This window comes from Mus caroli, unplaced genomic scaffold (genome assembly GCF_978045245.1).
Source record: "Mus caroli unplaced genomic scaffold, Mus_caroli_1 scaffold_19, whole genome shotgun sequence".
NCBI classification, from domain to species: domain Eukaryota; kingdom Metazoa; phylum Chordata; class Mammalia; order Rodentia; family Muridae; genus Mus; species Mus caroli.
The window spans coordinates 64205400-64230982 of record NW_028227274.1 but is presented as its reverse complement, the minus strand read 5'-3'; the positions used below and the strand labels follow the sequence as shown (position 1 = coordinate 64230982).

General features: G+C 45.0%; 1 non-coding gene across 1 annotated transcript; it reads left to right on the top strand.

The window, feature by feature from the left end:
• Nucleotides 1-16019: 16019 nt before the first annotated feature.
• On the top strand, nt 16020-16079 carry LOC115029953 (U7 small nuclear RNA). Its single transcript, XR_015046129.1, has one exon. It is a non-coding gene; the product is annotated as a U7 small nuclear RNA (small nuclear RNA).
• Nucleotides 16080-25583: the final 9504 nt, after the last annotated feature.

Sequence of the window (25583 nt, the reverse complement as noted above, 5' to 3'; positions counted from 1 at the left end):
TTGCGCTGAATCTGTAGCTCGCACTTGGTGGGATGGCCATTCCCACTATATTCCGTCCTTAAACACGAGAGCTCTTTCCATCTCCTCTCCAATTCCATTCTTCCAGTGTCTTACGGCTTTTATTATAGAAGTTTTCTATTTGCTTAGTTAGAGTTACCTCGAGTTTTTTTTTCCTCAGTCCCTTTGAAAGGTATTGCTTTCTGATTTCTTTTTCAATTCATTTGTTGTTTGTCTATAGGAAAGCTTTTGTTTTTGGTTTGTTTTTTTTTTTTTGTCTGTTAATTTTGTAATCCCGATATTTTGTTGAAAGTGTGGGTCAGCTGTGGAATTTCCTGGTGAGTTTTTAGGGTCATTTATGGATACAATCAGATCCCGTGAAAATAAATCTGCTTTGACGTCTCCCTTTCCTCTTTGTATTTGGTGGCTCTCATTCAATTGTCTTATCGCTCTAGCTAGGACTTCAAGTGCTTATTGAAAAGGCATGGAGAGAGTGGGCAAGCTTGTCTTGTTCCTGATTTTAATGGAATTGCTTGAAGTTTCTCTCTTTACAGTTTCCAGGTGGAGAGCCTCTAAATATTGAATGCTGACACAAAGGGATTTGAGACCAATTTTTAAGTCTGAGTTTAAAAACAAATAAATTCTACTTCAGGCAGAATTTTAGATGTCCAGGCAGGAAAAAAGTTAATAAATGATGGTCCAGAAAGGCCCAGCAAGGTCAGAGGGCAGCACGTGAAGGTGTTACCTGGAGCAATGAACTTCCAGACACCCAGCTGCAGCTCAGGATAGAGCACCCACCTAGCATGTACAGGGCCCTGGGCTGTCCCTAGCCTCAAAAAGAAAAAGGGGGGGGGGTTAGGGAGGGAGGTGAGATCCAGGGAGGCTACTCAGAAGCTATGCCAGGAGAAAAGTTCCACAAGGAGAAACTTCCCATGGAGTAGCAAGTCTCAGAGAAGGCCTCTGAAGGTCTAGGGCTGTCTACAAAGTGCAAAACCCAAAAGACAGGAGAAAAACATGATGGTAAGAGCAGAATTCAATGGCACCCAGAACATGAAACCAAGAGAGAAATGTAGTGTGTCTGTCCAAGCAACAGGTTTGACTTGCTTTAGCAACTGGACCCTATGATAGATGCCCCTGAACTAAAATTCAAATTGTCTTAAGTATTGCCAGGCAATCATCCTGACTATGAACCTGAAGGTTAGCCAAGAGCCTTAAAATCAGGATTATTTATACTCCGGTTGAATCTGAGCATAAAGCTCTCCAAAGGAAAGCTCCGCGATCCAGAGTCCTGGGCGACTCAAAGGGAAGCCACCAACCCTGATGAAGACCCGCTGTTTTCTTTCTTTAAAAACAATGTGATGGCGATGCACTTGCCGCAGGTGAAGTTCCAAAACTGACCACCAGAGGGAAACCTCGGCTAAGTTACTGCTTCTAGGTTCCGAAGCCTTAAAAAAAAGAGTCGCTTCCAATTAAAGCTCCTGGGAGAGTGGGCAGCCAGGAAGCGCTCTCTTCCGTTCCTGCTCTTCTCTGATAGGGATCTGAGAGCCTGTACTGTCACCAAAGAGCAGCAAAGCTAGGTGTAGGGACCGGGAAAGGCCTCACATTTCGAGCCCAACTGTACTCAGCAGCTCAAGTAAGAATTTTACAAGTTAAAACTTGAGCTTGGCGTAGATAGAATTCTCCCAACGTTCTGCAAGTCTTACTACCCAAAGCTCAAGGAACAGAGAGGACCGGGCAGGGAAGGGAAGCCCTATTGTGCACGTTTTTTCACCTGTGTGAACAAAGATCTGCTCTCTGCGCCCAGGTTCGACAGAAACAACCCATTCCAAGGTGACCAATGAGTTTAATGGTGTTTGTTGTTGACAGAAAATGCTGTACAGAAACACTGGTGCGGCTGCAGCAATGACCACCAAACATGTCATCCCAGTAAGCATTGCCTATAAATTTTAGAAGGGGCGGGGCCTCGTGAGCCCTTCCTCCTAGCAACCGTTAACTGCCTATAAACGTCCCCCTCTCTCACCCCCACACAGCAAACCTTAACTTGGATGGGGATTTGTGAGCCTCTCCTCACTCCATGATTGTTAGTCAATTAGTTTAATCTTGTGCAGGTTAACCACACTTCCTGTTTATTTAAGGGGGCAAGCATCATGTGATGGGCTGAGGCAAGCATCTCTCCATAAACTCAGAGACCCAGGAGCAGAGGGCACCGCACCACAGTAGATACTGAAGAGGCATATTCTGCCAGTATAATAAAGGTCCAAGGTTATCATTCCTGGAGGCCTGGCTCTGCACTAGTGAGGAATCAGTGGGGTCTCACTCGGCCCCATGATCCCACAGGACCCTCACTCCACCCCGAGGCTAGCGCTGGCTGGAAAGGGTAATGGTTATCTTTAGCCAGATGAAGGGGTTGGTCCCCCCCCCTGCCCCCAGGGAGCTGGCCTTTATTAAAGGCTAGTCTAAAATATTGACTACAAATGTGTTGTGCATTTTCTGGCCTTGGTGGGGGAGGCAGGGGTGGTGGTAGTGGTGAAGGTCAGGCTGTTTGGAGCAGAGTGTCTGTGGCTAAGAAGGCAATGGCGCTGTGATGGACTAGCCATGCTGGTGAACCTGGTAGGCAGAGAAATGGCCACTGCTTGAAGGGGCAGACAAAGACTCTTCTTGGGCTGTCAGCTGCAACCTTACTTCTTTGTTGACTCTCACAGGCCCAGAGGGCCATGGGAACCTCAGGAAATGCACTCAAAGCAGTGTTCCATTGTGAGCATGTGAAGGGTGTGGAGGTGGTGAGACACGGAGGCCAAGTGTGAAGGCTTTATTGAGATAGCTTCCACAGACTATGCATGGCAGCGGTTCAAACCCTTCTATCCAATGCTCTAAGTATATATTTAGAGCCACAGACACAGGCTCCCCTGCCCACAGTCAAACCTTGGACCTTTTCACTACTTCAAGAATAAATTCTTTAATCTCTCACCCTCTCTGTGTCTCCATGTCTCTGTGTTCCTCATACCTAGTGTCTTAGTTAGGGTTTTACTGCTGTGAACTGACACCATGGCCAAGGCAAGTCTTATAAAGGACAACATTTAATTGGGGTTGGCTTACAGGTTCAGAGGTTCAGTCCATTATCATCAAGTTGAGAGGGTGGCAGCATCCAGGCAGGCATGGTACAGGAGGAACTGAGAGTTCTACATCTTCATCTGAAGGCTGCTAGTAGAAGACCGACTTCCAGGCTGCTAGGATGAGTGTCTTAAAGCCCACACCCACAGTGACACACCACGTCAACATGGCCACACCCTTTAGTAGAGCTACTCCCTGGTCTGAGTACATACAAAACCATCACACCTAATAACCATGCATTTACTTTCTTCCTCTATCTGTGTGTCTAGTATTAATCATCCCATCACAACGGTCTTTTCTGACAGCCTCTTTTGCTAAGCATAATGGTTTTAAGATCCACTCAGGACTGGAGAGATGGCTCAGTGGTTAAGAGCACTGTCTGCTCTCCCGGAGGTCCTGAGTTCAAATCCCAATGACCACATGGTGGCTCACACATATGTAATAAGATCAGACGCCCTCTTCTGGTGTGTCTGAAGACAGCTATAGTGTACTTACATATAATAAATAATAAATTTTTAGAAAAATAAATAAATAAAATTAACCTTTAAGATTCCTTCACAGTAAAGCATAGACCCTTGCTGTTTCTGTAGCAGAAAAATATTCCATTCCATGGACATACTGCATTTTGTTCCCAGATCCATCCACTAATGAACATTTAGATTGCCCTTCCCTTTGAACTCTTTACAAATATGCTACACACAGAGAGACAGATGTCAGGGTGAGCATTTACAACGTTCATTTTCCTTGACTATCTGAGGCTAACAGAATAACTGGGTCATCTTACCATATGTAGTCCCTGTGTTGTCATTTGAGGAACTGCCAGGAAGTTTTCCAAAGTGGCTGCTGTGAACTGAATTCCTGAAAAGACGCTGCGTCTGGCTGTGAACAAAAACTCACAGAAGGCCTTTCTGTGTCTGCAGAGAATGATAGGCTGATGGGAATTTCAGTACTGTGGGGAGATTGGGATTTAGGAGAACTAGTTCAGAGGGCTAGTTTTAACTTTGGGAACAGCCTTTGCCTGCCTTTCGTCTGTATTAGAACTAACATCTTGTGATAATAGATATAAACCTTGTAGAAGCTATTAACTTAGAAGTAACATTTTGTGATAGTAAATAAAAACCTCTTAGAAGCTATCAACTTAGCAGAACACTAGCTTCTGCCAATCCAGGAGCCATTAGAGAGCATCTTTGGCCTGTAAAAAAAATTTCTCCCATCTCAATGTATCTCCCTTCTGATGCACCCACCAATGTATTTTAAACTTGCCTTGTGTCTCAGTGTTTCATTTCTGTGAAGGGACACCATGACCAAGGCAACTCTTTTAAGGCAAACATTTAATTGGGGCTGGCTTACAGTTTCAGAGGTTTAGTCCATGATCACCATCACAGAAAGTATGGCAGTATGCAGGCAGACGTGGTGCAGGAGGAGCCGAGATCAGCAGGCAGCCAGGAGGAGGCTCTGATTCCACTGGCCGCCAGACTTGAGAATATAGATTTGAGACGTCAAAGCTCCACCCCCACCCCTCCTCTAACAAGGCCACACCTCCTCTGATGAGGACACACCCCCAAATAGTACCACTTCCCATGGGCCAAGCATAATCAAAGCACCACACCTTGATTTATGACTTTCTTAGTTCTGTAAACCTACAAAAAGCCTGAGAAACTGCTTCCATGTCAGAACGTGGAATTGGGGGCAACCTAAATCTGTGTTCTTGTATGGCTCTGGAATAAACTTTTCTTTTATCTTTTTTTATTACGGGAGCCGTGCAGCCAATGGGAACACATGCAGAGACCCACTGCCAAACCTTAGATGGGGCTCAGGGAGTTTGGGGCACCCAAAGGAGATATGAATTTCACGGGAAGACCAACAGAGTCAATTAACCTGGACCCTTGGGGGCTCCCAGAGACTGAGCCATCCACCAAAGAGCAAGCATGGTCTGAATCTAGGTCTCCCACACATATATAGCAGATGTGCAGCTTGGTCTTCATAAGGGTCCCCTAACAACTGGAGCAGAGGCTATCCTGACTCTGTTGCCTGCCATTGGACCCCATTCTCCTAACTACACTGCCTTGTCTGAATTCAGTAGGAGAAGATTTCTCTAGTCCTGCAGTAACTTGTTGTGACAGAGTGGGGGATATCCAAGAGGGGTCGCCCCCTTCTTAGAGGATAAAGGGAAGGTTCAAGGGGTTTTTATCCAGATGTAAACTGAATGAATGAATAAGTAAATAAATAAGTAAGTAAATAAATAAATAAATAGATAATGGGGGGGGATGAGAGCTGTGGTTTTTACGTCAGCTTTGGCCCATTTCTCTCTCCTATGTTCGTGCTGCCTTTCCAACTTCTCCACAGTTTCAACACTCCACCTTTTGCTTCTGACTGACCTGATATGTGTAAAGCCTTTCTCACTGGGGGGTTTGATGTGTGTTTTCTGGATCATCATCATGAGGTTTTATTTTTATGACCTTATGGGTCACTTATGGATCTTTCACCCACTGTAAAATTAGATTTTTTTACCACTGAGTTGCAGGTGGTATCTCTATGCTGTTGCCACAAATCCCTCGTCAGGTAGGATATGCCAAGATTTTCACCATTTGTAAGGACTGTTCCTTCACCATGTTTGTGCCATCAGTTAATTATCATGTGACCTTACTTATCTTAATTCAGCCTCGATTTATGCTTCAGTCCTACTGGGGACAACTGATGATGGGTAGGAACCTCCAAAGGTGTGGTCGCAATACTCTTGTTTCCTTTCTGAATTGCTGATCTCATGTGTTCAGCAACAGAAAACAGAAAATACAGTGTAAGCCAAGGGTCCAACTCCATTCTCCTGCTTGCAATACTGCCTCAGGGTGATTTGGTGAAAATATTACTTTCCTTATTGAATAAACTTGGGTTCTTGTCAAAAATCAGCTCTAGATGAATTCTCTGTCCCTGACTCTGTTTGCTTGATTACGTTTCTTTCATCATATTGTGCTATGTTATTGTTTCTTGTATGTTATGTATGTGTGTACATGCATGTGGAGATCAGAGGACAGCTTGTGGTAGTGTGTTCTCTCCTTCCACCTTGTGCGTCCTGGGGATCAAACTCAGATCATAGGCTTGGAGGCAAGCACCTTAGCCTGCTGAGCCCTGTTGCCAGCCCTTGATCTAGATTTCCATCCCTGGACTCATTCAGCACCATGACTGTTTCATAGTAAGTGTCTAAGTCAGGAAGTGTAAGTCCTGTGTTCCTTTCCAGGGTTATTTCTGGAAAGGGTTCCTAGAATCCCACGTGTACAGTTAGTTCAGGGGTAGCTTGTTGGCTGGTACATCTGGGGTGCTGTCCCAGCCCAGGCTGGCTCTCCATGTGGAGATGAGACTATTGCCTTCCCCGTGATCCCTGCACACTCACTTCCTGTTTCCTATTTATTGAATTCTTCTGTCACTGATGTTTTTAGGTTTCAAGATGGTACATTTTGCTCTTTGTTAGTTTCTTGCTAAGTCTTTTGTGCTTCTTGGGATGGTGTTATTGACAGAACTCTCCCCTTCATTCCTGTATTGGATTTGCCCATTGGAAATACAGAGAAAATTCAGCTGACTTCTGCACGCTGACCTTGTATCATGCAGCCTTGTTGAACTCAGAGTCGTTCTCAAGTTCAAAGTGAAAAATAACACATGGTCATTTGTGGAACTCCAGAGGACCCTGGCATTGCTAGAGTTAGGAGGGGAAGCTCAGTGGGCATTGCCAGCAAAGCCTACAGGGATGGGTGTGATGGGAGTCACAGAAACCAAAAAGGCTGTGCTCTGGGACTCTGCCTAGGCCCATGGGCCAGAAGAACTTGTTTTAATTTCTCTTTTGTTATTTGACATTTTCGCATATGTATATAATACATTTTCGTCACCCTCATCCCCACTAACCGCCCCTTCTTTTCTCTGCCCTTTCGTAAGTGTGTGTGTGTGTGTGTGTGTGTGTGTGTGTGTCCCATTGCACTGACAGACTGTGTTTATTGGCACAGAAATTGGGACTATCTCATTCTGACTACAATAAGTAACAAGTAGATCCACATGACTGCTGTGCATATCTTAGCCAGACGGGGGCGCTAGAGGCTAGAAGAAGAGGAGAAGGCTAAGTCACTAATCACAGGTGGAGTTGAAGGAGTAAGTAAATGAATTTAATTTTGGCTGCTAGTGGCCCAAGAAGTTCAGAGCAGAGCTGGGTGTGGTGGCACACGCCTTTAATCCCAGCACTTGGTAAACAGAGACAGGTAGATTTCTGAGTTCGAGGCCAGCCTGGTCTACAGAGTGAGTTCCAGGACAGCCAGGGCTACACCGAGAAACCCTGTCTTGAAAAACCAAAAAAAAAAAAGAAAGAAAGAAAGAAAGAAAGAAAGAAAGAAAGAAAGAAAGAAGAGAAGAGAAGAGAAGAGAAGAGAAGAGAAGAGAAGAGAAAAGAAAAGAAAAGAAAAGAAAAGAAAAGAAAAGAAAAGAAAAGAAAGAATAAGTTCAGAGCAAACTAGAGAGTACAGTTGGAATCCAGCTCTTCTGGCACAGCAGTATCAGGGATGGGAGTCCTCTTCATGTTGTTGCTGAGCACCTACAATGCATGGCTTCATGACAGGGACCAAGATGGCTGCTCCCGCCCCTGCATCACACCTCCAGCAGAGCAGCAGACTGCAGACTGCAGAGAGAAGAGCCCATCCTTAGCTTGTCATGCCTAGCTTGTCAGAGCCATGTCTTAAAGTGACTCCTCTACCAAAATGATTGGTCACATGTGATGGGAAAGAGGCAGGAGATGTCCCTGTGCCATGGAACAGGCTAGAATGTAGGTGTGAGGCTGAGAAGTCAGGTAGAAATGAGGAGAAAACTTGACTTAGTGTCCAGTCAGGCTCTCAGCACGCCCACAGGAGCCTATGGACATAGAAACAGAGTAGGGTGGATTCTGTAGGGAGCGGTGTTTGTCTGAACACATTTGTTCTGGATGCTCTGTGCAATGCTCAGAAGGACCAGTGAGGATGCTTTATTAGATCTGCACGGCTGGGTTCTAGTTCACATCCTGATGTCCATGCTCCTTGAGTGCTGAGACTCTTATCAATGAATGCCCATCGTGCCTGGCAAAATCTCCAGATTGTATAAAACTAGTAGGTGGTAAAAATAAAAACCTCAGCTAGGGCCAATAAAAATAATTAAATTTAGAAAACAAGATCTTAGAATTCAGATACGGTTAAATTGGGAAGACTCTCGCAGGCTCCTATGTGTGGGGAGCACGCTGTACCCTGCTGTCCGGTTCATTCAGTGCCCACTGACGTGAGCAGATCCTCTAACATGTGCAAAGCAGAGGGGAGCTGGTTTTAAATGACCTGCTATATTTTACAAGTCTACTGTGGCTGTTTGGATAAAACGAGCCCCCATAGACTCATAGGGTGTGGCATTATTGGAGGTGTGGCCTTGTTGGAGTAGGTGTGGCCCTGTTGGAGGAAGTGTGTCACAGGGAGGGAGGGGCTTTGAGATTTCAGAAGCTCAAGCCAGATCCATTGTCTCTTTCTTCCAGCTGCCTGTTGTTGGAGCCGGAGAACTCTCTCTCAGATGCCTCTCCGGTGCCATGTCTGTCTGAGTTCCGCCGTGCTTCCTACCTACTACATCTCTGAACCTGTAAGCCAGCCCCCATTAAATGTTTTCCTCTATGAGAGATGCCCTGGTTATAATGTCTACTCACAGCAATAAAACCCTAGTTGAGACATCTGTAGTGGAGTTATGACAGAGGGAGGTACTTAGACACTGAACACGTAAATGATGCTGAAATATTCCGTTTAAGATCACACAAGCAGATGGCATGGCAGCCAGGGCGGTCTTTGGGGATCTCAGGCTTGAGGGTCACCGATGAACCTGTCATTAAGAAGCTGTCCCGTTCAAGGTAGCAGGAAGCCATAGCTTCTATAGCCAAATGTCTACAAGATTTAATCCAGTTTTAGGAAAGGGGTTTTACAGTGAGAAGTTAAGGCTTGATTAAGGAATTAATCACCAATGAGCCATTAATTCTACCCACTACTGTACAATTGACGAGCTGAGCCCAGACTTTTAAGAACGGGTCCCCAGTGAAGGGGCAACATTAGCTACAGACCACACCAGAGCTTCCCCTTTCCCAGGCTGGTTAGTACACTAGCTAAGCAGACAGTCACTGTGAGCTTTTAATTAATACCATCTCCACTGCTAGTCTCTCTCTCCCACCTCTGGGGATGTGGGGCTCCATGCATAGCCTAAGAGTCTGCTTGGGGATGAAGTACTCAGAACAGAGCCAGAGAAGTGAGTGGCAGGGGTTGGGGAGGGTGAGAAGTGAAGTCAGGCTCTGAGGGAGGGAAGATGGAGACACTGCCACCCAAGGCAGGCGCCTGGGAGCTCTAGGGTCTGCAGCCCAGAGGTGGTCACTGTGCTCTGCTCACAGGACAGACGTGCTCATTTGCAGCTGGGCTCTGGAAGTTTCTGGGGCTTTGCAATGCCACATCTAGGAAGGGAGATTGATATTCCCTCCCTCCCTTTGCCAGCGCAGTGGTTCTCAACCTTCCTAACGCTGCGACCCTTTCCTGCAGCTCCTCGTGTTCTGATGAGCCTTAATCATAAAATCATCTTTGTTGCTACTTCCTAACTGTAATTCTGCTACTGTAATAATTAATCAATACCTGGTATGCAGGATTTCTGACATGTGACCCCTGTGGAAGGGTTATTTGACCCCAATGGGGTTGCAATCTACAGGTTGATTACCGTGGTTCTGGGTAACCTGAAATGAGGGGCGGGACTTGCAGTTTGATGTTTTCCATATCTTCAACTATTAAATGTATGTCTAAAAGAAATAGAGGATGCTCTCAATTTGGTTGCTATCCTCTGGCTGGAACCCAGTTTGGCTAAGCCATAGGGAGTGTACTGGCTAGTTTTGTGTCAACTTGACACAGCTGGAGTTATCACAGAGAAAGGAGCTTCAGTTGAGGAAATGCCTCCATGAGATCCAGCTGTAAGGCATTTTCTCAATTAGTGATCAAGGGTGAAGGGCCCCTTGTGGGTGGGACCATCTCTGGGCTGGTAGTCTTGGTTCTATAAGAGAGCAGGCTGAGCAAGCCAGGAGAAGCAAGCCAGTAAAAAACATTCCTCCATGGCCTCTGCATCAGCTCCTGCTCCCTGACCTGCTTGAATTCCAGTTCTGACTTCCTTGTTGATGAACAGCAGTGTGGAAATATAAGTTGAATAAACCCTTTCCTCCCCAACTGCTTCTTGGTCATGATGTTTGTGCAGGAATAGAAACCCTGACTAAGACACGGAGTGACCCCGTTGGGTATTGAATGACCCTTTCGTAGGGGTCACCTAAGATCATCAGAAGACACAGGTATTTGCATTACAATCCATGCAGTAGCAAAATTATAGCTATGGAATCGCCACAAAACTATTTTTATGGTTGAGGGTTGCCACAGCATGAGGAACTGTTTGAAAGGGTCACAGCGTTAGGAAGGTTGGGAACCACTGACTGCTCTAACACCATCACGTTTAGCCCAGACCCAGTTCCTCACCTTCTCAGGTTCGGACCATACTAAAAGCCAGAAACTGAACAGGGCACAGTCTGGTACTGAACGGGGACACAACTCAGAATCTGAGGATGCCAAGTGAGGGGAAAGCCGCTTTACCGCCGCTCTATGGATCTCAGGATCTGAAGTCCTTTGAGCAGAAGAGGCTTCCTCGGGGAGAGACATTGAGCAGTGGCCACCACATCAAAAGCCTACAGGTATGGCATGGTGAGACACTACTACCCTGCATGCAGACATTAGACCTCCTACATAGCTGCACGGTCAGGGGGTGAACAAGAAGGGTCATGGCCATCTTGATTTTACACCCCCTCCTTTTTTTCTGTTCATTCAGATAGTTCCTTTCTACAGGCTTGGGGTCTATACAGCAAGCAGAAAAGAAACTACAGAACCACTTCCCTCCAACTTCTGACCAGAGCAAACCTGGCATTCATTTTTCAGGATTGATGCCTTTCTCTTTGATTGACAGCCCCAGCCCCAGTAAAACCCTGCCTCCACCTGGGTCTCATCTCAGTGCTAAGAACAGCTTTCCCCCCGCCCCCCGGAACTCTGTGAACGTTCCACCCTGGTTCTTGCTTTCCTTTTTATACTAACTGCTTTGCTTGAGCCAAAGCTGCACTAGGTGACAGCATCTCTCGGGACAGTGATGGAGGATGACAGGGAAGCCTTTCGTTCCAGGTCACTGGTAGGAGGACCTTCCTCGCTGCTATGCCATTAGTTCCATCAGTACTGTGTACTTGTGCAGCACTGCTCTCCTGCTGAAAACACGCACGGCTGTTCTGGCTCACGCATGTTCAGAGTGTGCAAGTACATCCACATGCTTGCTCTGTGGTGCGTGCACTTCACTTCATGCCGTGGCCGCATTACTCTGCTGCTTGCCGGGAGGCCATTGTGTGGTTCTTCGGTGTTAGATGCATGTGAGGTGCCGCACTAATACACTCGTGTGCTCTGATGTCCTAAGTATGTCCTTGTGTGCTCCTGTCTAGCAATTCCATGAGCACTGCTGCAGTAATATATCTGGGTGTGTTTCTGTTGTAGTACATCAGAAGGGGCTGTACGTGGACGTTCATGAAGGTTGCTTTAGGAGACATGCATAATTTCTCCTGTACAAGTGAGGCAGTGTGCACTCCCGACCTTGTGCTTCTGTGTGAGCCTACCTTTGTGGACTGTTGTATACAAGCATCAATGTGTTATGGCGTGCTAGCAAATACATGGATGGGCACTTTGATGTTAAGACATTGGTGTGCGCTTGTTTACGTCTGCAGTGGTACTTCAGGGCCCAGTTGCACTGCTGTAATATTCTTATGGGTGCCACTTTCTGATAAACTTCCGATCACTGCTACTCCAATAAACCTCCATGGGATGCAACACTAAAGCCTTTCTTTCTTCTGGCTGTGCTGTTACCTCCATTTGCACCGTGTGTTTTTCCATCCCCATTCACTCCTCTACTCCCTAAGACGCGATTCTCTGTTTTAGCCCTTGCATATTCAGAGCTGTACAAGCGTATCTCTCTGCTTTGCTGTAAATGTCCTTTATTTTACGCTGCTGTAATTGTACATCTGCTTTCACAGATAAGCTATTATGTAGTACCTTAGTAATACTTGTGTGTTCAGGATTCTACTGCTTCATTCATGTTCTGTGATGTAATATATCCTTGTGCACTCCTGTCTAGTGCCTCTGTGAGTGCCAATGTCATAATCTGTGAGATCTGCTGTAGCATGCACTCATGTGTGTGTCTGTAATCGTACCTCTGTGTGCAGCTGTTTTCGTACATTCATGTGTGCTGCTTTGCAAGAACACGCATGATCACTCCTTTAATACTGAATCTGTGTGTCTTTTGTCCCCTGGATTTCATGTGTGCTGCTCTATTATAACACCCATGAAGACGTCTGTGCTTGGGTTCTGCCAGTTAGCAAATGCATGGACACAGAGATGCAAGGTCACCGGCATGCATTGCCCTGCTACTGAAACATCGATGGATTAATACTGTAGCCTAAACTGATTTATATTCAGGACAAAGAAGAGCTCTGCAGGTACCTGAACCAGAACAGAATAGAGCATGTTTTTAGAAATAGAGCAGTGCACTGAGATGGCCAAGGACACAGTGCAAATGGAAGCAACGTGGTCCCGCAGCCCAAGAGGTTGTACTACTAGCGCCCAGTACACAGGTGCACCAGAACACCGGGAATCATAGATTTACTAAAAACTAGTGCACGTGAGAATTTTATTAGAGCAGCATATTTGGACTTTGAGCTGCTAACACAGAGATAGCACAATGCATACTGATGTCCTAGTAACGATGTTGATGCATTTATCAGTCGTCAGGACACATGGATGCTCACGAAGAGTTATCATCCATTCAGGTGCACTAGTACATCAGCTCACATGGAAATACACATGAACAAGAACATGTGGATTCCATCTTACAGGAGTGATCACGCATGTTCTCCTAAAACAGCACACATGGGTGAATGACTACAGCTGTGCACGGATGAAATATTTCAGAAGTGCATATAAATGTAATGCTACCGCAGGACTCATGGATGTTTGACATCAGCGCACATGGAAGAACTATGAAGGAACGTACAGGGTCATACTAGCCCTGCACATGAATGTATCCACAGAGCAGTGCAATCACATACATTACTAAAGCAGTATACAATGGCATCTTTGAAAAAAAAAAAAACCCAATGTAGTGCCTCAGTGTTAACTGGTGTGCATTTGCAACAGACCACATGGATGTCCTTGCAAGGTTCGGCACATACCTGAACTAGAAGATAAGTGTGCATGGTTTTGGAGCCTAGCAGTGTAAATTCCATATAAAGGTACACAGGAAAAATGCAAGTACCATCCCAGCATCAAAATGGCTTCACAACCAAAGTACAGCACACAGATGTACTGTAATAGAGAGACCTCAAGTTTCTAGAAAACAGCACACACGAGAATATTACAAGAGCAGTGTACCTAGACATTAAAGTCATAACACAGAAGTTCGTGTACTGTACCAGAAGTGATCAGTAGAAAGCAGGGCACATGAGACTATTATTACACAGTGCACCTGGACATGGAGATGCTGGTATAGGAAACGAGTGGTGAACATGGTGTATCCATCTATCAAGTAGCACTCAGGACACATGGGTGTCTGTGAACAACAGCCCACATGGGTGCGCTAGCTCAGAAGCACACACAGAAATACAAGTAAAGGGATGTACTGGAGTCAGTGTTATAGGAGTGATCACACAAGTTCTCAGAAAGCAGCACACATGGCTGTACGACTGCAGCTATCGAGAGATGTACTATTACAGAAATGCACTCATAATGCTACAGCAAGACCCACGATTGTATGGCATCATACTCACGGAAGTACTAGATAAGTACACACAGGAGATTCCGGTCCGTCACTGCACATAAACATACCTTTATAGTACCACACATGGATCTGTTACCAAAGCACTACACCGTGTTTGCAAAAACCAATGTACTACCGCTGCATCAAACACTGCTGTGCATTTACGACCCAGCAGGAGGATGTACTTGGACAGCTCTGCACATGTCTGAACTAGATCGGCAACACACAGGTTTTATGACTCGAGCAGTGCAGCTGGGTGGGTAGTTACACAGTGCCATGGCAGCGAGGGCACGGCAACGAGGACAGTTGCATGACAAATGCAGCTCACACAGAAGGACTGCCACAGAGGTGAACACAGACTTACTAGAAAGCAGCTCCCAAGTGAAGTGTCAGAGAAGCTCACCCAAACACTAGAACACTAGACCAGAGGGAGAGCAATGCCTGCTAGTGTCCTAGTACTAGTGATCAGAACACAGTGCAGAGAGGTGTGCTAGCCCAGCAGTATATATGGAAAGGCATGTAAAGGGAGCGCACAGGGATTCAATATTACAGGAGCGATCAGGAATATTCTTGTAAGGCAGCACGCATGGATGTTCGAGTACATTTGTAAATGAATGTACCATTACAGAGACATGCAGAAATGTAACACTAAAGCAGGACTCATGGATTGACAGGATCAGTGCTCTAGGACGTACAAGGCAGGAGCACACAAGGATACACGTGTACGTCACTCCACATGCATGTACCTGTAGAGCAGCACACACACACACACACACACACACACACACACACACATGTCTATTTCTGAAGCACTACAAAATGGCAGCTTGGCAAGAACTGATGTACGATGACTACAGTGTAAACATTCAAAGAGAACCACATGGATGTATTTATGGAGCTCTGGACTTACCCGAAAGAACAGAAGCAAACGTGCAATATGGAGTGGAGCAGTGAGCCAGGATGGACAAGAACTGTCTGCAACTGGATGTAAAGGGACAGAAGGAAAAGCCATCATAATACCAGTGTTGCCCACATGGAGGTACCGGAATGGCAGTGATCATAGATCTCCTAGAAGTCAGAGCACAGGAGAATATTTTTATATCAGTGCACCTTGACACTGACACATCAGTGCACACTGATGCCCTAGTGCCAGGTACAACATGGCAGCACAGGGGACAGCATGACATGGCCATCAAGGGATGTGTCTCTTCGTGTGTGGATGGTTGGTGTGGGTATGAAGCTTGTTTGTATAATAATGTATATATTTCACTTCATGTTCCTCCTTCAGAGAAAGTTCTCTCAGCCAAGGTTAGTGACTCCATAATAATCAGAAACAGCACAATTTTGGGAGGTGAAGGTGTGTCTAATGTTCCTCAGAAAAATGTTAATGCTGTGGCCTTCAGGGCAGCCCTTAAGGCTATGGGAACGAACTCTAAAAACAGTTGAAGAATGTATAAGCAGGCCATCTCAACTATGCAAAATATAAGGATGCCATATTAATCGTATGAGGGGCTTCATGGAACTGAAAGAACAGAGGTAGCTGCACTAATAAGTCAGTAAAGAAAAAGGAATAGTTTAGAAAACAAGGCTCATGGTTCAAGTAATAAAGAGGCACCAGGAAGTGAGGGCATGGTGAGCTCAGGGCAGGATCCTACTTGGTTAAGCTTATTGTTTGTGTTTACAAAGACAGACAGATCTCTGAGCTCACAGTCTGTCTACAGAGAAAGTTCCAGGCCAGCCAAGCTTAGGCAGTAAAGGAGATGAAAAACAGAAAGCTGATTTTCTCACAAAAAATTATCCTCTATGTCTAGATTTGGCAACCCCAAGCACTGTGCCCAATGAACTGCATAGGACTTGCTATGCTAAAAAATGTACTTGCTGTTTTTTTCTAAGAGTCAAGTGACTAAAGTCATACAGTGTTGATTTGTAGGAAAATGGAAAGGGAACCTGGGGTAAATGATTAAATTAATATGCAAATAGAAGGCAGGGCTTCCAGTCTGCAAGAACTGAGCTATCTCGAGGTCTAACACAGCTCTTTTAGAACTTTGTCTAGCAGGTTTTCTGACGGCTGGAAAACCCATGAGCTATGGAGAGAGCTGTCTAGAAGGTTATCTCAAGAGGACCACAGAGCTGTCAGCTTGCACCCATCACAGACTTTGAGTCATTTCTTCCACTGCTCCTAAACATCCCTTCCTTAGGACTCCCAACCAAGCCGAGGTGGGTCCTCAGCCCCTTAGTATCGGCTGGTCCATGTATTTCCTAGCATGTCAGAACACATGGATGTCCATAAATGGCAGTCCACACAGGTGAACCAGTTCAGCACCACACATGGAAATACAAGCATAGGAGTCAACATGGATTCAATAGTGCAGGTGTGATCGTGCCTGTTCTTGCAAAGCAGCACACACGATGTCCTCAGACAGGCCTGAAATATGTACTAACACTGAAACACACAAGGGTGTAACGCTACAGCAGGACTCATAGCTCTAAAACATCAGCACTCAGAGAGGCACAAGACAGGAGCAACCATGGATGCATAACTGCACACGAATGTACTAGTTGGGAACCTCACACGTACCTATCACTAGAGCACTTCACAGAGTGTTTCCTGCAAAAGCTGATGGACTGCTCCTGCACTGCTAACTGCTGTGCATTTGCAGCAAAGCAATGGACGTACTTGTACAGCTCTGCCCACGCCTGAACTAGAACTGGGTTTTAGGGGTAGAGCGGAGTAGCAGAATGAAGCATGGTGCAATAAAGTAACCGCCCAGCAGCAAGAACGCTTGTACTCCTTATGAACCTCCCAGATGGATGTAAGAGGAGTGGTCATAGGTTTGCTAGAAAGCATCACACATGATAAGACTGTTACACCTGTGCACCTAGACAATAAAGTTCGTGTGCCAAAATAAAGCAACGCACAATGTCAACAGCCATGATCAGTGTGTCCGTGTGTTTACTAGCACATGGCAACACACGGTTGTCTATGAGCAGCAGCCTACACGGAAAGACACTAAAGAAATACACGTGGATTTCAGGAGTGATCGTGAACTTTTCATGAAGCAGCACATATATTGTTTAGTACAGGGCCAAAAGGTATACTATTACAGAAACTCACCCTAACGTAGCGCTTCAGCAGGAAGGATGGATTTACAACTTTAGCACTCACGGGAGAACTAGACAGGAGCATACAAGAATAAACTAATGCATTGCCACAAAGGAACATGGCAGTAGAAAAGTTCTAAAACACTACAGAGTTGTCTTTCCAAAAACCAATGTTCTGCTAATGTCGCATCAACTGATGCTTATTTACAATGAAGCACACAGACGTACTTGTATACCTCCCAACCATGCGCGAACAAGAACATCAGTGCACACAGGTTTAGGAGTAGAGCAGTGTCCTGGAGTGGGTAACTTACTCACTCCAAATGGAAGTAACCACACAACAGCAAGAAAGGCTGTACTACTGTGCAGCACACAGAGATGTTCTTTAACAGAAGTCAGTATGGCTGTGCCAGAGAGTAGCACACAGGAGAATATCATTACATACGTGCCCCTGGGCACTGCAACTCTGGTGAAGAATTAGAGCAATATATGCTGATGTCCTGCTATCAGATGGCCACAGACTCACCAGCACATCAGAGCACATCACTGTCTATTGTCAGCAGTTTTCACAGAAATACCTGTACAGCACCACCCATGGAAACAGAAGTAAGGGGCACACATGGATTCAATATTGAAGGGATGATCACTCATATTCTCCTAGAACATAGACGCATGACAACAGCCAGATACAAATTATTACACAAGCACACACAAATATAATCCTACAGCAGGTCCTGTGGCCGCAAGACATCAGCACGCATACACACACTAGACATAGGAGCAAACAAGAATGGACTATTACACGAATTTGTACTAGTATGCATGGGTTTGCCAGTAGATGCCACAGACATCTCACTCTAGAACACTACACAAGGGTATCTTCGCAAACAAAACAAAACAAAACAAAAACAAAGACAAAACCACCAACAAACCCAGTGTACTTGTGCATAGATGGGTGTGAATTTACAAGGAGGCACATGGCTGTTCTTGAACCGTTTTGAATGTGTCATCGTTAGAACAGCATCACACATAGTTTTAGGAGCCTAGTACTTCACCAAGATGGACAAGAACACAGTATAAATGGAAGAAAAGACATTGCAGAAGCAAGAATGAGTGCAAGCGCAACCCCAAAGCATCACACACTCCACTAGTACATCACAGATGTCCACACACTGCAGTCCACACCTGCAGCTGCACACTTGGAAATGCAAGTAAAGGAATGGACACCGACTGGATATTCCTGGAGTGATCGTGCATGGGCAGCACCCATGGGTGTCCGAGTACAGCCAGACAGAGATGTCCTATTACAGAAGAGCACAAGAATATAACATGACAGCCGGACATATGGATGCAGGACATCAATACTCAAGGAAGCATTAGACAGGAACACACAGGTATACACCAGTACATCACTGCACATGAATGTGCTAGCAGGGCACCGGATACACATCTATTTCTAAAACACTGGCATCTTTGAAAAGAAAAAAAAAGCCTATGTACACCAGCACAGCAAAAAACTGATGGGAATTTACAACCAAGCAGACAGAATTACTTGCCAGCTCGGCACATGCCTGAACTAGAATAGCTGTGCTCACATATCTAGGAGTAAAGCAGGGACAGAAAATACGGAGTGAAAGTGGAAGTCAGCACCCAAAGTGGTTGTTTTATTAGCGTAAAGTCCTAGCAGAGACGCAGAGCAGTGTACAATGATGGCCTAGGACCAGGGTGTCCGTGGATTTACTAGCACATCAGAATACATGGATGTCGATGATCAGCAGTCTGGATATGGAAGTAGAGCAGCCTACGTGGAGATACTAGGAAAAGAGCATGTGTGGTTAATTAAGCATTAAGGAGCGATCTTGTAAGGCAGCACACGTGGATGTCCAAGTACAGCTATATGTATATATAAAAACTTGCTTATACAAGAAACTTGCTTATATGAGAACAAGCTATATACTATTAAAGAAACACGCACAAATGTGATGCTATATCAGGACTCATGGATGTACCACATTAGTTTTCATGGAACTACTAGGCAGGAGCACACAAAGAAATAGCAGTATGTTACTGCATATGAATCTCCTAGTAAGAGCACAGCACACATATACACACACCTATTACTACACACACACACACACATACCATCTTTGCAAAAAAAAAAAACAAAGCCTACTACTGAGGCATAAACTGATGTGCATTCATAAAGCAGGCAGATGAATTTGCACAACCCTAAACATACCTGAACTAGAAGAATGGTGCACTGGGTTTAACTAGGGCAGTAGGAACAACTGGACTAGTGCACAGCACACAGATGTATTGGGACAGTGGCGATCATAGATGTAGAGAGCATAGATCATAGAGAGCAGAGCATGCAAGCATGTTATTATAGCAGTGCCCCTGGATGTTGAATCTCTAGTGCAAGAGGAGAGTCATGCTCACCAGTGTCCTATCATCCGTGTATCCATGTACTTAGTAGCCCATCAGAAGACATGCATATTCCCAAACAGCGGTCCCCATGGGCGTACTTGTGCACTGGCACACACAGATACAAGAGTAAATGATCTCACATGGATTCAATACTATAAGAGTGAACTCACATAGTCTCATGAAGCAGCATACATGGATGTGGGTCTACAGCCATACACACATGTATAGTTACAGAACTGCACATGAAAAGAATTTACACCAGGAGTCATGGATGAGGGCATCAGCACACGTGGAAGTATTGAACCGGAGCACACAAGGAGATACTAGCACATCAGTGCAAGTGAATGTCCCGGCTGAGCTCCTTATACGCGTCTATGACTAAAGCACTACCCAACGGCATCTTTGCAAAAGCTGGTGTACTGCAACTGCATCATAAATTGATGTGCATGTGTAACAAAACAGATGGAGGCACTCAAACAGCTCTGGACCTTCCTGAACTCGAACTGCAGGAAAGAAGACTTCAGGAGGACAAATGCACAGGGATGCAAAAATACACAGTCCAAACAGACGTTGCACTTGATGATCCAGATGCAAGGACAGTTGGACTACTCATACACCTCACACAGGAGGAAGGTAATAGACCTGACTGGAGATTTACCAGAAAGTAGCACATATGAGAATATTATTATAGTGGTGCACCAGGACATCGAAAAACAGGTACAAAAGTAGACTGATGCACATGGCTTCCCTCACTTCAGTGTGTCTATGTATTTCTAGCACAATAGACAACATGTATGTCCATGATCAGTAGTCCACTACTGATAGTCCAATACTGGCATACTAATGCAGCAGCACACAGGGAAATGCAAGTTAAGGAGTGCACATGAATTAATATTAGAGCCGTGATTGTGTGTGTTCTAGTAAAACAGCACACAAGAGTGTATGAGCATAGCTGTACATAGATGTACTATTACACAAAGGGCACAGAAATATAATAGGACAGCAGGACTCGTGGATGTATAGAATCAGCACTGGACAGCAGCACACATATCCTTTTACATCACTGCACATGAATGTACCGGCAGAACAGTACACATGCACATGCGTGCACGCACACGCACACACACACACATCTATTACAAAGCTCTAAAGAATATAGCATCCTTGTAGAACCTGATGTGCTATGACTGCAGTGTAAACTTACGTGCATTTACAACAAAGCAAATGGATGTGCTTGGGCATCTCTTCACAAGCCCAACCTAGAACAGCTGTGCACACATTTTGAGGAATGGAACATTGCCCCGTGGTGGACAAGAACACGGTGCGCATGGAGGTAAAAATTACAGAAGCAAGAACAGCTGTACCACTAGTGCCTCACATACAGATGTGCCAGAACAGCAGCAGTTACTAGAGAGCTGTGCACGAGAATATTATTATAGCAAGGCACACATGGACATGAGGTACTAGGGCAGAAATAGAGCAATGCAAACTGATGTCCTAGTATTGATGTGTCCTTATATTTGCTAGCACATTGAATACATGGATGTCCCTGAACAGCAGTCCACAAGGGAATACTAACACAGCAGTATATATGGAAATACAGCTACAGAACACATGGAGCAATCACACACACACGTCTCATAAAGCAGCACACATGTGTGCTCCTCCTACAGCCATACACAGATGTACTGTTACCGAAAAGCACAGCAGTGTAAGACTATAGGATTACACTCATGAATATAGGACATCAGCATGCATGGAAGTACTAGGCAGGAACACACAGGATACACTAGTACACTGCTGCAAGTGAATATACCAAGTAGAACAGTATTGGACCTATAGACTCATAGGCATTAAAACCCGAGGGCTAGGAGTGTCACTCAGTGGAGAGTGCTTGCCTAGCTTGTCTGGGCTCTTGGTCTTATCCCCAGTGCTACAAGACAGGACAGTGGGAAGCTGAATCCTGGAACAACAATTTCTGTCTTTTGAAAGATCCTATCTGGGGGCTGGAGAGATGGCTCAGCGATTAAGAGAACTGACTGCTCTTCAGGAGGACGCTGGTTCAATTCCCAGCACCCACATGGCAGCTCACAACTGTCTGTAACTCCAAGATCTGACAGCCTCACACAGACATACGTGCCGGCAAAAACATACCAATGTGCATAAAATAAAAATAAAGAAAGAAAGATCATATCTTTGTCACCTCACAGGCACATGAAGTTAGACCCAAAGAACAGGCAGAGGACCACACAGGTCCCAGGAACTAGGCAAGATCCAGCTGTTAGGTTAATTAGTAGAACCTGTGAATGCTCCTAACATAGCAGGCTCCATTTTGGGAACCAGACTGTTGATTTCCAAGATTCTTCAAACCTCTTCCCTGGCTCCGTTTCCTTGCTGGGACCTGCTCAGTAGCTGCAGTACAGAATGGCTTGGTTTGCTTTGCCTGGCAAGCTATCTGCTTTTCTACCTGATACCTTTCCTTATCCACGGAGAAGCAAGAATCTGCAAAAACATTTAAGGAGCAAATCTGACACATTTCTCCAGAACACCACACGCCAACTAGAGAACCACACTGGGGGGATTTGTGCAATGTCGTTGAGCAAGCCATGCTAAGGAGATGGGTGGAGCAATCAGTCCTTTACCGAGATATTACCTTCCCAGAGTCCTTTCCTCTAGGGAAGTAGCTTACACAGTCACAGCCAAGATGCATGAAGCACATGCTTTTCAGACAATCCAATTTCTCCTTTATCTCCTTCTATCTGTGTACCAAGCACACTTACCCTAACGCTGGGCTTCAGTCTGTCTCTAAAACCTTCCACTCCCAGTGCAAGGCCTCTTGTCTGCCATCGTCTGATCTCCATGTACCTTAGAGGACACGGCTCTCTGCCCCCTTCTCTTTCCTTTTCTCATCTCCAGGCAGCTGCTATTTAAAACTTGCCAGCCCTGGGTGGTTTTTCTTTTGAACTCTAATATAATATCCTTAAGCCTTGGTTTGAGTCCATTCATAAATTATTTTATTAATGAAATTAATTACACCACGAGGGCACCTTGATTTCCCTGGAATCATCATGTCTGGTCAGCCCATCCCGGAGCAGCCCTGAGCAAAGGCAGGTGGTCCTGAATAGCTTACTAATGAGTGAAAGCTATTTCCCCTCTCCAGTCCCCTGGAGGTAAACAAGACCAAGGGGGCTCCCCCTGAAATCCAGACTCATGCTTCTACGCTTGGTTTTTTAAATTCACTTATGCCACTGCCATCACTCCCACATCACCCCAGCACCCTTGTCTGTCCTTTCAGGCTTTGAGTAGCAGAAGCATCCTGAGAACAAGGCAGGCCCAGGGGAGCACCATCTGAAGCGCTCCATTTCCGCTTCCGTTCTGTTGGTTTCCACTGTGAAGTCAGAGCTATCGTACTATCGCATACTATCTCGTACTATCGTACCGTTGCCGTAATGGGCGCTTATCCTGTAAGGTGATGAAGAAAGGGAGGAGGGATGTAAGAAACCCGGACAAGTGGGGCGGGAGGACCAGCTGCTGCTTCTTGCTCTTAAAGTCTCAAGACCTTAAAGTTCCCGAAGGTCTTTGCATAGAATCTGAATGTGAAACATAGCTCGGCAATTTCAGCAGGTAACAACCACTACCATTTGAAATTATTGCGTAGGTAGAATTGTCGGGGGCCGTGGGAGGGCCTCAGAGTTGAGGCTCACACTGTTGGGTACACGTCCCAGATTGGGGGGGGGGGAGCTGAATGTCGCCATGTGGGCTGCTTCCTTAATGATGGTTTTGTAGCAACATGGAGCTGAGCTGACTCAATAGGAAGGGTTGAGATGTCTTTGCAGAAAGGTTAACTATGACTAAGAAGGTGAAGACTGTCTGTGGATGTAGCTCAGCGGCCCAGCACATGCTGGTCGTGGGCAATGACCCAAGTTCTATCTTATCATCACAAACCTGAGGAAAGGAAAGAGAAAAACAGGGGGGAAATGCCTAAAGAGAGACGGTTCGCTCCTTTTCTTATGGTCGTTTTCTCTAGACGTGACACCTAGAGCTCTGACAGCTATCTTGTAACTATGAGAAAAGTCATCTTAATGACAAAATGTGGGGGCAGGGTGATGGGGATAAAGTAACTATCAGGGCAGCATTGACCAAAGTTTAGGGTATTGTAAAAGTCATACAGAAACCTCCTAGCTGGAGAGATAGTGCAGCTGTTAAGAGCACTGACTGCTCTTCCGGAGGTCCTGAGTTCAATTTCCAGCAGCTACATGGTGGCTTACAACCATTTGTAATGGGATCTGACGTCCTCTTCTGATGCGTCTGAAGACAGTGATAGTGTATTCGTATAAATAAAAATAAACAAATCTTTTAAAAATGAAGAAAAGAAACCTCCTAATTTATAAGGAAACTAAATTACCCCACATGAATGGACAATGACCATCCCAGGAGCCATAACTCTTTAAGCAAAGGTCCAGTGTCAGGAGTGACCTGAATTAGGAGGAGGGGGCTGCAGGGAAGAATGGAGGGTCCGCAGAAGTGATGAAGGATGAGAAGGCAACAGGATGAAAACCTTCACCGTAGGTTGTGTCCATGTACAAAGTTTTCAAACATCGTAAAGAGGGTCTGGAGAGATGACCCCAAACAGTACTCTTGGAATGGACCTGAGTTCAGTTCCCAGCATCACATATCAGGTAGTTCACAACTTAGTGTAAGTCTAGTTCCAGGGGAATTCAGCACCTCTGGACTTCTCAAGCCACTGGACACCCATGTGCACAAACCTACATGAAGATACTGTGGTCATTTGAATGGCAGTGGCTCCCACTAGCTACCATTTTTGAATGCTTGGTCTCCATCTGGTGGAACTATTTGAGAAGGATTGGGAGGTGTGGCCTTGTTGGAGGAGATATGTCATGAAAAGTAGGCTTTGAGCTCTCTCTCTCTCTCTCTCTCTCTCTCTCTCTCTCTCTCTCTCTCTCTCTCTCTCTCTCTCTCTCTCTCTCGTGGCTGTGTCTCCAGATTGACCTTTGAGATGCAGCTCCAGCACCATTTTCTCTGCTAGGATGGTGATGGACTAAAAGAATAAGCCCCAAATAAACATTTTATTTTATAGGTTTCCATGGTCACAATGTCTTATTGTGGCACTAGAAAAATAGCTAAGAGTGATATACATATGATTAAAGGTTAAAAACAAAAATTAAGAAAGAATTTTAAAACATTTTAGGATTGAATGAAAATGAATACACAACATACCTAAACTTAAAGACACAATGAAGGAGGTTCTAAAAGGCAAGTTCATAGCACTAAGTGATAATGTTAAAAATCTGAAGAGGCCTCATATTGGTAACATAACAGCATACATGAAAGCTCTAGGAAAAAAAAAAAACACAAAAAGAAATGAACCACACCCAAAAGGAGTAAATGGCAAGAAATAATCAAACTCAGGGCTGAAATCAATAGAACATAAATGAACAAACAAACACAATAAAAAGGATCAATGAAACAAAGAGCTGACAAAAATCAGTAAGATTGCAAAACTTATAGCTAAATGAACTAAGAGCAGAGAGAGAGAGAGAAGATCCAAATTAACAAAATTAGAAGAAGAAAAGGGGACATAACAACAGACACTGGGGCCATCCAGAGAATCATAAGGAAATGCTTTTAAGAACAACTACTCCACCAGAGTAGAAAATCTAGATGAAATGAGTCCTTTTTATGATATATACCACTTACCAAAGTTAAATCAAGGTCAGATAAACAATATAAACAGATCTAAAACTCACAATAAAATAGAAGCAGTAGTTAAAAGTCTATCACCCCCAACACACACACTCACACACTCACATACACACACACACTCACACACACACACACTCATACACACACACACTCACGTACACACACACACACACACACAAAGAGCCAAGGTTCAGATGATTTTAGTGCAGAATTCTACCAGACTTTCAAAGAAGAGTTAATGCCACCATTCCTTAAATTACCCCACAAATAGAAGCAAAAGGAACATTGCCCAGTGAGGCCACAGTTACTCTGACACCTAAAGAGTCTCACTA